This window comes from Canis lupus, chromosome 9, assembly GCF_048164855.1.
Source record: "Canis lupus baileyi chromosome 9, mCanLup2.hap1, whole genome shotgun sequence".
NCBI classification, from domain to species: Eukaryota; Metazoa; Chordata; class Mammalia; order Carnivora; family Canidae; genus Canis; species Canis lupus.
In genome coordinates, this window is record NC_132846.1 from 58,671,523 (window position 1) to 58,686,395 (window position 14,873).

The 14,873-nt window shown below is 41.5% G+C and overlaps 1 protein-coding gene and 1 long non-coding RNA gene across 3 annotated transcripts in view; both read left to right on the forward strand.

Annotated features, from left to right (window-relative positions):
- The window catches only part of LOC140640343 (uncharacterized), a 79,304-nt gene extending 68,005 nt beyond the window's left edge, over positions 1-11,299 (forward strand). The window contains exon 4 of the long non-coding RNA XR_012037021.1: positions 11,037-11,299. This is a non-coding gene — a long non-coding RNA (uncharacterized lncRNA). The remainder of the gene's footprint in view (positions 1-11,036) is intronic.
- A 566-nt stretch (positions 11,300-11,865) lies between these two features.
- FLRT2 (fibronectin leucine rich transmembrane protein 2) overlaps positions 11,866-14,873 on the forward strand; it is a 99,820-nt gene continuing 96,812 nt past the window's right edge. Inside the window, exon 1 of one of the 2 annotated variants that reach the window (XR_012037019.1) lies at positions 11,866-12,585. The gene's annotated coding sequence lies outside the window, so the exon portion shown is untranslated. The remainder of the gene's footprint in view (positions 12,586-14,873) is intronic. The other variant, XM_072839586.1, reaches the window with a different exon arrangement.

Consider the following 14,873-nt stretch of genomic DNA (forward strand, 5'->3'; position numbering starts at 1 on the left):
GCTCACACAGATTCTACAGTGCTTCACCTAACTTGTGTTGGAACAGCCACTGAAAGATCTGCTCCAGGTTATAATCACTCTTCTTACTGTGTCATTGCCTTCTTCAACACTGTTCTACATGATACATGAACACGTACACCTTTAACTTGGGGTCATCCATTGTAATTACCTCTCTCATACTGACTGAGCCAGAAACTTGACATTTTCCTCTTTCTCCCTTCTAGTCAGTGACCAAACCCTTGCAATTTTACCTCATCATCAGCTTTGTAGTTTTGAAAACTGGCCTGGGGGTCAACTCCTGCCAGCTGTCTTGTTTTCTAAATGGAGTTTTATTGGAACACATCCACACTCATTTGTTTGTAGATTGTCTATGGCAGAGATAAGTAGCAAAAGCATTAATTGGTTCTTATCACTCCCCTATTTTAAAAACCTTCAGAGATTCCTTTCTTTGAGGATAAAGCTCAACTTCCTAACTACAACTTTCAAGTGCTATTACTATCTATGTCTCTTCTCTTTAGCCCTTCCTCAACAATAAATATTCCATCCAAAAGGAGCTTGAAGTTTCTGTAATATTCCATACCCAACCAGAAAGGACTCCTGATTCCAAAAGACTGAGTTAGTTGCCTCTTCTGTTTCGTAATAAAATGCTATATTTCTCCTAATCTAGCACTTGCTACAATCTTACTGTAGTTTCATTTACTTATCTGAATACTCTGCAATAATCTACTTCTTGCTGACACATTTACTAGCATAAGTTACAGTGTCTGGCATATATAGTATATCATGGAGTGTCAGAAATATTTAATTATGCAAAAAATAAAGCATGGATGCCATGCACATACTAAGGGAAAAAGAAACTTACCATGTGAAATTTGTAAAAGTACAAAGAGAACAACCAAATTTAGAGAGAGGTAGACAAGGCCCAAGAGTGGTAGAAAGAATATGGGTTTGTTGGGAAATTAGCTGAATTTGAGTTGGAAAAATGGTATAACTATGAGAAAGCACGAGGCAATAACCAAACATATTTACTGGATTTTGATATGCAAGCACCAGGAAACAGTTTCATAGCTGTAGTTCACACTGCTTAGTCCATTGTTACAAGCATGTCGACATTATCACATCCATATGACCGTGTTATTAATGATTCTAACTTACTCTCTGCAATTATTTAGATATGCATTTTGATTAATTATTATTATTCTTAGTAATTGCTCAATTTGAATCACACTTATTTTGAAATATGAATAAAATACTAGTATGAGAAAAGTAAACTTTTAGAAGATAAAAAGAGAAACAATAGGATCAACTTTGAATCTGAGGAAAAGTATTGCTATAGGTATAGGAAATACATGCTTCCTTATCCATAAACATTGTATTAATTGTCACCCATCATCATATGTTCTATGACTTGAGTTGTTTATGTATAGATGGTTAGGGATTGTCTCTTATCCAGCCACATGTTCTTTTTCTGTGTATAAATGTCATCCTGCTGCGAGACTCATAAAGTTTTCCATTCTGTCTATACAGAAGGAAGATAACTTGTTTTCATATAAACTCCAACATTTGCTTCATTAGATCACTGTCTAACCATCAAAGCCAGGGCTTTTCCTGAGGTGTAAATGAATGGAAGGGGTCAAAAGGAAGAAAAGTGGCCAAAAAAGTAATGTTTTTATTGTTCACTGAACCTAGAACCTCCCAAAAAGCTTTGAAACTGGGAATTAATATTATCTTCTTCAACTAAATTGTAAAATTAGTAATATTAAAATATACTTTGTTTCTGCACAAATTTCACCCAACAGCTATTTAAATGGTTTTGTTTGCATTAATTCTGTTGTGATCTTCCCTGTTACAGCTAAAAAGAACTACATTCCAACAGATAGATATACTTTAATACATTTCCATGAAGGAAACTATTAATAAATAAATAATAAAATATTTATAAATGAGAGGATTTTACAGACCTTGGAAGCTAAATGTAACCAAAATATCTAGAGGAACCTTGAGCAGATTAGTCCTTGTGGATACCAAACATACTCTGATCTATATCCCAAAGGTGGCCTGACTTCTTAGCTGTCTCAAGTGGCCCGTTCATACATAAAAAGACTTTGCCAACAGGACGTACAAATCTGTAAGCAATAACACTAGTCTTCTCATCTGCCTAAATTATCCATAGGAAGTATTGTTAGTATTCTTTTTCTAACTCTAAATTTATAGCATTAGTTTCCAAAGGCAAAAAAAAAAAAAAAAAAAAAAAGGAATATTATGGGATTCACATAAATGATTTGACTTATCCTGAGAAAGGAAATCCCCCCTACTGTTCTTAATGGTTATGTGACTGGGACAAGCCATGTTTGTACTGTTTGAATACATATCCCCTTACTCCTCCCTGGTGGGATTCAGAGTCACCCACTAAGCAGGGTTAACTAATGACTGAAATGAAATCCAGTCAGTTAAGAAAATCTCAAAGGCTTCCTGGAGTTAGGTTGGAAAGATGTCACTAATAGAAGGGCTGTACTTTATGTTTTTGCAATGTTTACAGAACCTCTAACACAATGGAACGTGATTAATGAGGCTCTCCAAACTCTAGCGCAAGCATGGAACTTTGTACTTGTCATATCTAAAGATCAGCCTTTATCACCCTCATCACAGAAGCAATGTAAACCAGAACCTGATCATTTCCTAGAGGAGTTACCCGGGTTTTTATCCTCAAGTAAGCTAAGGGGTTAAAGAGGAGACATTCACATTTTTTAAATAAGAATGACACTTTTGCTTAGGGAAATGTTTTTCTCATAGATAAAGAGATATTTCTACATTTACCATTTTATTCTATGCTTACAAAACGATGCAAAGCAAGTTTGCCAGAAATTATTATCACCTCTGAGAAGAGACATCTGGGGCCTAAGAAAATTGAGTGGCTTTCCTATATCTTCAGCTAGTTGGGAACATATTTGATAGCAGAACTCTGTCTGTTTCTATTCCAAATAGACTTCAACGTGCTCTTATACTTAAACACATCCTATAAGGCATTGATGAAGAAATTGGCCAATTAGCAAATTTTCTTAATATCTTCAGACTTAGTCTCTACTCTTTTCCTAAAGCCTGAGAGCAATGTTAAAAATGAAAAAAAAATGTGATTTTTCTATGATAAAAAGATTTTTCATCGTGTCAGTTCAAGACATAGATCTCAAAACCTTCAAAATTGTGTTTTTCTGACCATTCGAAGCTCACACCTCATTAAATGTGCTCCCCCTCATCTCTCTTCCATCTGGGATGCTGCTGTGAATGCATGATGGACAGCTCACAAGTCCAGTAGACCCAGCCCCACTTCCAACCTCCTTTATTCTATCACCAATTTCTGGAGGCCTGAAAAACAAGAACTTCCTGGATGTAGAAAGGTTATTAAAGAGCACATAAACTCGATTTCACCATGTCTAGTGGGCAAGCTCCTGTAGAAGAAAAATGAATGCTGAATACGAACCAGGGTCCATTTTCAACTGAGAACAACTCTGTCAGTTGTCCTGAAGCTCTTCATGTAAGGATTATAAATCTGTACTTTGGATCCTTTTATACTGTTGAAGGTAGATGTAGATTATTCTTCCTAGACATTTTCATCAGCAGTACCCAGAAAAGCATGATACAGTTCATCCCTCGGTAATAGACATGACATGGCCTTATTCTATTTTCTCCTTTTTTCTGGTCGGCTTTAGCTAATTTTTTTTTCAGATAATCCTCCTAGTAAAATGACATGTTTGTCTATTCTAGGCATTACAGTGGAAACCATGGAGAAACACCTTTGGTGGTTTTGCTTTATTTATTTTCTGGTTGCTCATAGCTCTGGAGCTGTCATCGTTTGAGAAAAGAAAGACTCTTGATCTGAGCTCCTTGATGGACAAGATGTTGTCTTTATTTTTTTTCCTTTGGCAACTGATACTGTGTCTGACTTTCTTCTTAACCCATCTGTCTTAACGCTTTCTTGTTTTGCCAGAAAAAAAGAAAAATGTGACATCATCACAAAATGATAATTATATTGCCCTAACTGGACAGAAAGAAAGAAGATTCCTGATTGATGAGTATCTAAAGGAATGAAACTGTTCAAAGGATATATTAAAATAATTGATCATTTTATTATCACAAATAGATTTTTATTAGTAAAACATTATGTTTCCTTGAGCCATAGTAAACAAATGTACCATGTGTTGTAAAAATAGAAGAATCTTTTTTGGCAGAGGAGTCTGGTGAGCAGAGAACTTAATACAAAAGCAGACAATTTGTTTTCCCTCATTGATTCATGGACATTTTTTAGATATTACTTTCTTTTTTCTTAGAAAATGGAGTGGAAAGGATAGGTCCCCTGTATTCTGTTTATTTTACTTTTGAATTTTTACAGATCGCTTGGGTGGATTTAATCAGATTGCAAATGATCTGCTCTTTTGAAGGAGTAGATAATATGAAGAATGTTTAGACTCATATATTAGTTATTATTTCTACTACTCTCTATATTCTTTATTTATTAGTCTTAAGATACTTCAAGTCTATTTATTGATAATGAAGAGGATCTAGCAAGAATATTACCAATATTAAATATTCATAGATGCTAATAATCCTCTTAGCTTCTAAAAATAATTTTATTTAGATACATTTTGCATATCATATAATTCACTCCTTTTGAGTGTAAAATTTAATTCTTATTTTTGGTAAATTTGCCATGTTATGCATACATCACCATGAATCAGTTTTAAAACATTTTAATCACTGCATTATGATCTCTTATGCACATCTCTGATCTTTCTTCTCCTGGCAGCTACTGATTTGCTGTCTTCAAAAACTTTGCTTTTCCTTAAGATTCTATAAATTAAGTCATGCAATATGTGATCTCTCGAGCTTGGCTTTTTTTTTTATGGAGCAAAATCATTTTGAGGTTCACCCATGCTTTACCATGAATCCCTGTTTTGTTCAAATAGTAGTCCATTGCATGAATACACCACAGTTTATCTACACATTCAGCAGCTGATAGACACTTAGGCTGTTTCCAAATGAAAAATACTGCTAAGAGCATTCATGTAGAAGTGTTTGTGTGGACGTATGTTCCCATTTTCTTGGGTAGATATACCTGAGAGTGTAATTTCTGGGTTATAGGGTAAATTTATGTTTAACTTTTTAAGAAATCTTCATACCAAAGTGGCTGAACTATTTTTTGATGCCAGCATTAATGTATGTGGATTCCAATTTCTCTGCTTTTTTACCAAGACTGGTATTTTCTTCGGTCTTTTTTATTATACCCATTCTAGCAGGAGTGAACTGGTTTCACTGTGGTTTTGTTTCCCTAATGATGTTGAGGCTTCCTTAGCTTTCACAGGCTTACTTCTGTAATTTTTAAGTCTGGCTGCTTAGGATAGAGATGGGAAAAACACGATCTTTTGAGGAAACTGTCTTAATTTATAGAGATTTAGAAGTAAATATAATTAACTTTGGTTTTATCCATAATGATAAGAAAAAAATATTTCCTGCTAATGAGGGAATAAAATGGACAGCCAGTTAGTGGCTAACTTCTGGACAGGTTTCTGGAAATTTGGCATATACTACTAGCTGGTTCACTGCTTTTGTGACCTGGACATGTGGGTGACCTGGACATGTGGGTGGAGGATAGGAAGCTCTCAGATACAGTTATCCATTTGGGAATGGTCTAAGGGACAAACCACTCTACAAATAGAGGTATTCTGAAGGTTAAGTTCTTGTCTTTCTACTAACTCTGATCTGTAACCCATATTCTTGTATCTGTTACACTTAATAATCTAACATGATTCCATTTATAAAGCATTAAAGTAAAAGGAAGAGGAAACTATACTATGTAAACTCCAAACTGCAGCAGAATCCCTAGAAATAAAAATAAATACATAACCCAAGAACAGAATGATTCCGATATTTTCATGGTTTTATATTATGTTTGAGATTCATTAGCTACCTCTTCAAAACATCAAGGAAAGTGGGAAAGCCTTTGAAAATCAAGCTTTTGATGCCTTCTTCAGAGAAAGGAATGTCATGGCCTTTGTCAACCTAGAAACCAGACTGTGATCAACAACGGCCTTTCAGTGTTTAGGAAGAATAATTTAATGTACGCCCTTTCACTATTGATAAAGAGTAGAAATCAAATGCAAATAAGCTCACTTAACTCATAGCATATGACTTTGTAATGTGTCAACAAAGTATGGTACTAATAGAAACTTTTGAAGGTAAGACAAAGACAGAGGAAGAGACATTACCTATGAGAAGCTACCTCTCTAGAATTTTTACTATTAAGTTTTAAAGACAACTTAATTTTTAAAAAATGTTTCAAGTGGAGAGAGGGAAAACATGAAATCCAGGTTGTTCTAACCGAGTAAGCAAATGAGATGACTAGATCCAGAAAATTCAAGCATGAAAATAATCTAACAATAAAATAAAATAAAATTAAATTAAATTAAAAAAACGCAATAAAAGAATCACTTGGAAAACTTTAGTTGCTTCTAGTAGCTAAGTGGAGGAACTACAGAACAAAATTGGCCAATAGGAATTTATACGAGATTTTCAATGATACAGTGAGAAGAGATCTAAGAATTCCCTGTGTTGGGGACATTTATTGTTTAGCTAGTTCAAAACTTGGTTGAAGGGTTGACACCTGAAACTTTGCAAGAACGAAGCAACTCTGTATCTTTGAGGCTCTGAAACTCTGTGTACAGCAAGTTACCAGAAAAACCAGGAATGGCAACACAAATAAAACCCATGTCTTAAGATTATACAGAGTAAAATAGATCTCACATGAAATTATGTTCTGTAAACCACAGTAAGTAGATAAATAATAACGGTTTGTAAATAACCCATTTCACTTACTGTTTATATATTTACCCTGGCAGTAGTTTTGCTTCTCTTTTTTGGATAAAAGAGAAACTGAGGCCTTGGGCTGTTAAGAGATTTCTCTGATAAAGTGTAGAGTCTTGAAGTACCACCATCCAAGGCCAATTTCAGGCCCTTTGCAACTACACATAGCTAAACTGATGTAGTATTTGTTCTTATGAAAGAGAGTTTTCAGGCTTGAAAACTCTCTCTGACCTTTTAAAGAATGCAATTTTATTTCTCTAATATATCAATAGATAGTAGGAATTGCATATGTACACACACACACACACATATATATACATAAATGTTTGTGCATATGTATGTATGTAATATAGTGGGAAATTATATATATTTATTATATGTATTAGATATATATTCTAATTCGGAATATTTTATACTCAATTAAGTATGTTTTTTCAAATTAAATGGCACTTCCTTCTTCATCAGAACTATAGTCAGGCTCAGAAACATGTACTACAATTGTAGCACCCAGATTCCAAAGATCTACTCTCTGGGTAGATCTTTCATCTCTTCTTAAAGTGGCTTACATCTTTACATCAACCATATACCCTTTTTGAAAAGGGCATTTCCCTCACTTACTCTTCCCCAGTGCTGTTGGAGAATGTTCACTTCGAGTTTTTGCCAGCTTCCCTTTGGAACAGAGAGCAAGTGCTTGACAAATGGCAGGTTTATGTATGAGGAAATCTCCATGGTTTAACGTGCTTTTGTTTCCTGTCAGTGTGTACCTTCTGTTTTTGTTCACGCATAATCGTCTTGTAACCAGTATGGAGAGGCAAAGAAACCAAGGCTTAAGGGAAATGGATATGCAAGCAATTACTTCTAACTTATTTTCCAATTCTTGGCCCAAAGAGATTTCCCTGAGACAGAGGTCTCAGGTTGGTTCCTGGGGTTGCTGTATGCAGAAGGCTGGAAGTAAAAATAATGTCACAATTCCCCTATAAAAATCAGTACATTATCAAGAAAGCCTCCTCATCACTTGGGAGAGACTTTCCCTCTGTAGAGAATCTGTTTTAGGATACTAACGTGCTTTGCATGTATCCAAGGTGTTTAATTTACCTAATGAGTGTAAATTATTTAACAGTGTTTCTCTACTACACTGAGAGTTTTGATAGAATAGGGACTAAGTTTATTTATCAAGGTTCTGCTACATATTTTGTGTTTTCTACAAATGTTTGTTGGATAAACTGTATCTTATGTTTCAAAACCAGAAGAGGATGTATTTCAATGTCACAGAGTCACATAAATCACACCACACTCACAGAAAAAAAAAAAAGCATAAGGAATATTTTACACTCATGAGAGAAATGAATAGCCATCTATGCACAGTGTGTTAACCGCGGATTTTCTTACAGTGGCTCTCATCTTAGAAGAAAGGTTGGGTTTCTAGTTGCTACAGAAGCTTATTAATGAAGTTAACATGCATGCTTCAAATATTTACCTAAAAGAAAGACAAGACTAACTAAATTATTTGAGACCCTTAGACTAATCCAGAGACAAACTAGTAGATCACTATTTTACCTTGGAAGGTGAATGAAATGAACTCCAAACTATTAGAAAACGATGAAAAGGAGGAAAGGATCAGAAGTCATGGATGTCATCTTTTTGTAGGAAAGTTGGAATTCTAAACCAATCAGATGTGACAATGAGAACTAGAAAGGTAGGAGACATTTCAGAAAAGAGTCAACAGGATTTGGAGACTGGGTTTGGGGACTGTAAGCATGGAGTAGTCAAGATGGGTTCATAATACACAGCCAAGAGGAGATAGTTGAACAATTTTCTAAGGTTTTAGAATACAGCAGGAATTTCCTGGGAGATTATTCCTGGGTGAGTTCAATATTTGGGCTGTTAATGTGTTGCACTAAGGGCTTATTCTGTGCATTTAAAAATCTAAATTCATGAGGGTCAGCAGGACTCGGTGACTCACTTCCAAAGAACAGAGTATGGAAAAGGACAGATAACTTTATAGTGGAGAATTCTTGCACACAATTCCTTAGAGAGTGATGATGTTTTCATCAGTGACATCATGCCAATATCATGCACCACCTGCCACGATGAGATGTGAACAGCACTCCACTTCCCTGGTATTTTTTCCCCAAGCCCGGAACTAGAGTCAAATCAGACAAACCCAAACGGAAAGACAAAATACATGACCATTATTCTTCAAAACTCCCAGGGTCATTAAAAACAAGGAAAGATTGAGGAATCATCACAGAGCACAGGAGATATGATGACTAAAGGCAATGTGGTATCCTAGATGGGATCCTGAATCAGAAGAGGGATACTAGTGGAAAAACTGATGATATACCAATAAAGCCTGGAGTTTGGCTAATAGCCACGTAGCAATGTTGGTTTCTTTGCTTTGATAAATGTTCCAAGGCAATGTAAGATGATAGCATTAGGGGAAACTGTTCAGGTTGATGTAACTTTCCAATGTTTTGAAGGCTGGGACCGTGTGATGCAATGATAATATCGTTAGCAATAAATGAATAACAACTGAAATTTCTAAAGCACTTTCCCATGCACTGACTCATGATGTGACAATATTATGAGGCTGGTAGAACAGGTATTTTTATGCCCATTTTATTAACGAGTAAACAGTGGCTCAGAGCCAAACTTACCCAAGATCAAAATTTTCACGGCCTTGGGCTTAAGCCACGATCTTACAAACCCAAATCCTGTGTTATCTTTACTTCCAAACAGTATTAGAAACACAGGCCAACGTACATGCCATGTATAGATGGGGGGAGTGTAAAAAACATGGAGAGGAGGCCCTAAAAGATTTGAGATGGCAGCCAAGTTTCAGCTGACATGAAAACTCTATAGAAGAATGAAGTCCAAAGAATAACAAAGGAACTAACTTCCTGGTTTTTTTTTTTTTAACTTTCTGGTATTTATTTATATATGTATGTATTTATTTATTTATTTATTTATTTATTTATTTTTATATTTATTTATTTATGTGAGAGAGAGCATGCACAAGTGGGGCAGGGGCTGAGGGAGAGAGAGTACCTCAAGCAGACTCTGCACTGAGCATGTAACCCCACAGGGGACCGTTTCTCAGGACCCTGAGATGATGGCCTGAGTGGAAATTAAGAGTCAGACACACAACTTGACAGAGCCATCCAGATGCCTCATGACGTTCCGTTTTTTGAAGGTCACAGATTTGCTTTTCATTTCTCTACTCTTCTACCCTTTTGTCTTAGCGATGGTGTCTTAATAAAAATAAAATCACAGTTTTGTGAATCTGCCAAATTCTTACACTCTGGAGCCCCTGTACCACATTTACTCCTCTTTTGCTTCCTGGGGCTATGCCATCACACATTTCTAAAGCTGACTTACCCATCATGTGGTTACAAAAATTGTTATAGTTATTCTGTTCATACGATTGATGTGCTATTGTTCTCTACTTAATTTTCCTTGTCCTGATTACAGTCATCCCATCAAGAGCCTTGGGTAGGGAGCACAGCCACACGACAGTGTGTCCTTCTAATTTATAGACAGCAATAATCTAAAACACAAATTGTGTACATCCGCAGCCACCTCATCTCACTTTCTCAATCTCACTCACTTTCTGGTAGCATAAATCAGAAAGCAAAACCCGTGCAGAGTTCCATTTTCTATTAAACCAAAACGTATTCTTTCAGATGAAATCATGATAATGGCATCTCAGATCAAGATTTCAAAGAAAGAACCTCCTGTGGGTACTCAGGGACACTTACACACATGAAGATGACTATTTAAAAGCAGGTAGATGAGTATTTGTCCTAAAATGTGGTCTTCAGTGTTTATTCTGCAGCTTGACAAGCTCTCCCTATGCTTTGCTGCCACCTTGGCAAACTAAAAGGATTTACAACGAAATTCTGCACCAGGCCGGCTGGAAACTGTTCCTACTGCCTCTGTGGGCCGGCCTGGCTCGTGGAGGCGTTGGAAATGGCTATTACAGATTCCCATTGGCTTGTGCATGCTGCAGAGAGAACTTAGAACATCTATCCCGTGGAGAAACACATTTTTTTTCTTTTAAAAATAACTCAGTTTTCGCAAGATCCACGTGTTACCCTCTAAACGATTTTTAAAGACTTTCTTTTTTCTTTCTTTCTTTCTTTCTTTCTTTCTTTCTTTCTTTCTTTCTTTCTTTCGTCCAGAGGGAGATGGAGAAAAAGAGAATCTGTTGAAGATTGTCTGAGTTTGCACTGTGGGCGAAGTTCTGGCTCATTTGGGTGTGACGGTGACAGCAGAGGCGTCTGGCTGTCAGTTTCTCTGGTCTAAGCTTCCATTCCACGTCTACGGAGATGACTCGCCTCCAACTCCAGTTAACTTCTTGGGAGTCCTGAGCACTTCGACAAAGCTGTTTACAAAATGCAAAGCATCTGGGGAGCCAAGGCTGAGCCTTGAGCATTCACTTTCTTGCTCATTAAAAATTTTTTTTAAAAAAAATCACTCATTCATCATTCATTCATTCATTCATTCTGTTTTCAAAGATGCTGGGGAATATTGTCGATCAAAATCTAGGCACTTAAAGCTGACCTGCTCTTTTCAGTCTTGGGATTCAGATCTATTTTCTGCATCATCATTCTTGTCTGTGTTTCCCCCTGTTTATTCCATTCTAAGTCGCTTTCTCTCTCTCTCTCTCTCCCATCTCCCCATTCACAGCTCAAACTCGCTCATAACCCGCCCCCTCCCTATCTTCCGGGCGCGTCTCGGTCTTATCTGAGTCTGTGGTCAATTGCCACTGCCCACACCGGGTGAGTGGGTGGGAGACAGCTTTCCCTGCGGTTTCGTCTAAATTTTGCACGGGTGGACTGGTCCCCTCCACCATCCGTCTGGCACACGCAAAAGAACGGTTATAAGCTAGATTTAGAAATGAGCCGAGAGTTCCACATCTTCAAAGCACCGCTAGGAAAGGAAATAATACCGGGGTGGGGAGGGGGGGGGGGTAGGGGAAAGGGAGGGACGGGAGAGAGGAAGAAATAAAGGAATAAGACCCAACTTTGCTGGCAACTTCAATAAATCTGGTAACTGGAGGCAAAAAATAGATTTCGAGGGCTGGGTCTGGTCCGGATGAAACGCTAGCGAGGGCTCCTTCCCATGCCGGAGTCTGGCGCTGGAAGCCTGCCCCTGGCGTCTCGCCACGCGAGTGCCCCCAGACAGCAACACGCCCGCTGGAAACGCACGTGAACAAAGCGCTCGCCCTGGGAGCCGCCGCTCGCGGTTTCCGAGCCGCTTCCCGCTTCGCCGGGGAGTGCAGGGCGCGCACAGGGTTAAATTAGTTCCCTCCCCGGTAGGAGGGAGACAAGGGGGAGGGGGCAGGCAGCTCCCTGTCTGGGGCTGGGTACCTTGTAGTTAGTTGTACGTTCGAAACCTGTCGCTGTCACTTGGCGAGCTGGGCATCTCCCGTTGTGGCCGCGGGAGAAGGAGCGCTCAGAGCCCATCGGGGCCCCCGTCTCCGCGCCAAGGCGCTGCGCCGCCTCCGCCCGGGGTGTCTGAGCAGCTGCGCCCGCCGCCGTGTCCACCCAGACCCGGGATCAGGTTGGCGGTTCTCAACGATGGGCAGGAGGGACCTTGGCGGTGACCCCTAAAACAATACCATGCCCCGGGAGCCCCGCTGCTGCCGCGCCAGCTTCTTCCCTTTCCACCTCCCCGACCCGGTCGGATTCGGATGAACGCACTGCGAGGAGACACGGCGGCCTCCAGGTAAAGGGACGGGGGTGCCAGGGGGCGTTTCCAGTAACCGCCGGGGCTGCTGCTACGCGGTTGGGGTCAGATAGACAATTTTTTTTTTTTTTTTTTGAATCAGCTTAAGGTGGTCATCGGGACGAGATGGTTTTGGCTTTTTCTTTTCTCCAGAAAGAGCATAGGCTGCTTAACTCTCCGCTGGACTTCAGGGAGGGCTGTCTGCAAGTAGAATTCACCTCTTCCTTCTAAAGAGTTTTGTAACTGAGCTCTGGGTCAAAACGCGCTGTTGCCAGTCTGCTTGGGGGGGGGGCGGGGGGGGATGGATCCCAAACTGGGGTTTCTAGAGCTTGCTGGAATTCAGCCTCTCACTTCCCCAGAATGAACACCGTAACTTCTAGGAGTGACACCCCCCTGTCCCCCACCCCCGCGCTCACTCCATCTGCCGATAATGTCACCGATACTATCAAGCGGTTGCACCTAAAGCCACCAGCCCGCCTCCTGCCCGCAATCCGGGATCGATTCCTGGCTAAGGAGATGCGGGAGGATGCCCTTGCGTTTTCCTTCGAGTTGGGGAGAGGGCTACTTTTTCCAAAACCAAGTCTTTCTCCAGCCCTAGCCGGTCCTCAGGGGCCCTGCCCTGAGCCCCGGCCCGCGCGCCCTCCCCGCGCGCCCGCGGGGGCGATGGAGGCGCAGGCGGCTCGCGGGGCTGGAGTCGGGCTGCGGCCGCGGAGCCGCGTGCGCCCGCCGCGGAGAGGGGGCGGAAAGCGCCTGCCCCCACCCCCCCAGCCCACCCGCGCCCCAGAGCCGGGGGCCTGGTGGCGGCGAGGAGGGCGGGAGCAGAGCTGCCATCCCGTCCCCGCGCGGGCCCGGAGTCGCCTGGAAAGATCCCTCCGCCGCGCTGACCAGTCCCGGGCGCGTCTCCGCGCCTTCAGCACCAGCGCGCTCACTTCTCATTTCTAATCGGGCCGGAGATCAAGGTTGCCGGTCGGGGTCGGGGTGTTAACCGGGGATAACTAAGTATGGGGGAAGAGGGTGACTGGGGCCGCCTGGACTCTCCCTGGATGCCCTGGAAACTCTTGGATCGCGTGGGGCTCCGGCCAGCAGCAGCAGCTGCTGGGGGAGGTGGAGGCCACCGTGGCTGTCGTCGCCGGCGCCTCGCTCCTGGAACCTCCCAGCAAGATGGCACTCCACGTCTGTCCTGGTCCAATTAACTTCTCCCGCCGCGCGCCCCCTCCTCCTCCTCTGGAGATCTGTTAGTCACGCACGGAGTTTGGGGACGGGAGAGGCTCTGTAGATGTAAATCAAAGCATTTTCCTGGCCACTTTGCCTAATGCACCGGGACCAGCGACCCGCGGGCACGAACCCAGGTCGTGTGTGTGTGTGTGCGCGCGTGTGAGAGCGTGTGCCAGCGTGCGTCCCGGCCGTGCGTCTGGGTGGATCCGTGCGTGGCTTGTGCTTGGGAGGCATGTGGGGCGTTTCTCCAAGTCGTTTTTAACACGACTAAGGCGCTCAAATACGCGAGGGTGGTAGACACAACAGGGATGCGAAGGAAATAAAAACAATTGGGAAAGTGGTGCCAAGTGACTCAGGCTTTGCACCGAGGGCGGGGAAATCCTCCAGAGCCCCGTGCTGGGCACCGCCCCTGCCCAACTCTTGGATGGCGACAACGCCGCGTGTCCCCGGAGAGTTGGCCCCGGGCTGGTGCGAGGCTCGCCGTTTGCTTCTCGCGTGGCCTCCCCGACGGCGCGCCTGGGCGCAGCCTGGAGCTTGGCGCGAGCTCGCTCTCCCTCTTCTGTTCACACGCAGCCTCTCCGCAGACTTGTTAAAACATGACAGCAACTTACTGGAGGCAGGAGGCGCGGCAACGAAACGAGAGGAGAAAACCAGAACCTTTTAAAATATGTTTTCCAAGAAAGAGACGTGCACCTGGTTTTCTGACATTGCTCTTTAACCTTTGCAAAGAGATTGCGAAGTGGAAACGTTGCCTGTATACAAATCAGCCTCCTTTGGCTGTCAAGTCTGTTTCCTGAATCTTTGAGGCTGAATTTAGTTGTCCGTTGTAATCTTGGGGGGGGGGGGGGGGGTTGACCAACGTTTTTATTTTTATTTTTTTTTTTTTTCCAGCAGCCAGAGTGAAGGGAGAAAATAGGTGTTCAAAATAATCACGTTAAACTTCGGATTCTTTTTCCAATTAAAGTTATTTCATAAGGTCCGGGATCAGGGACTTAACGGGTGATAGGGTGTGTGGGGAGGTGTTGGGGGGGGGGGCGCAGATCACCAGGGTTGCCTCCATTTAAAATAACGCC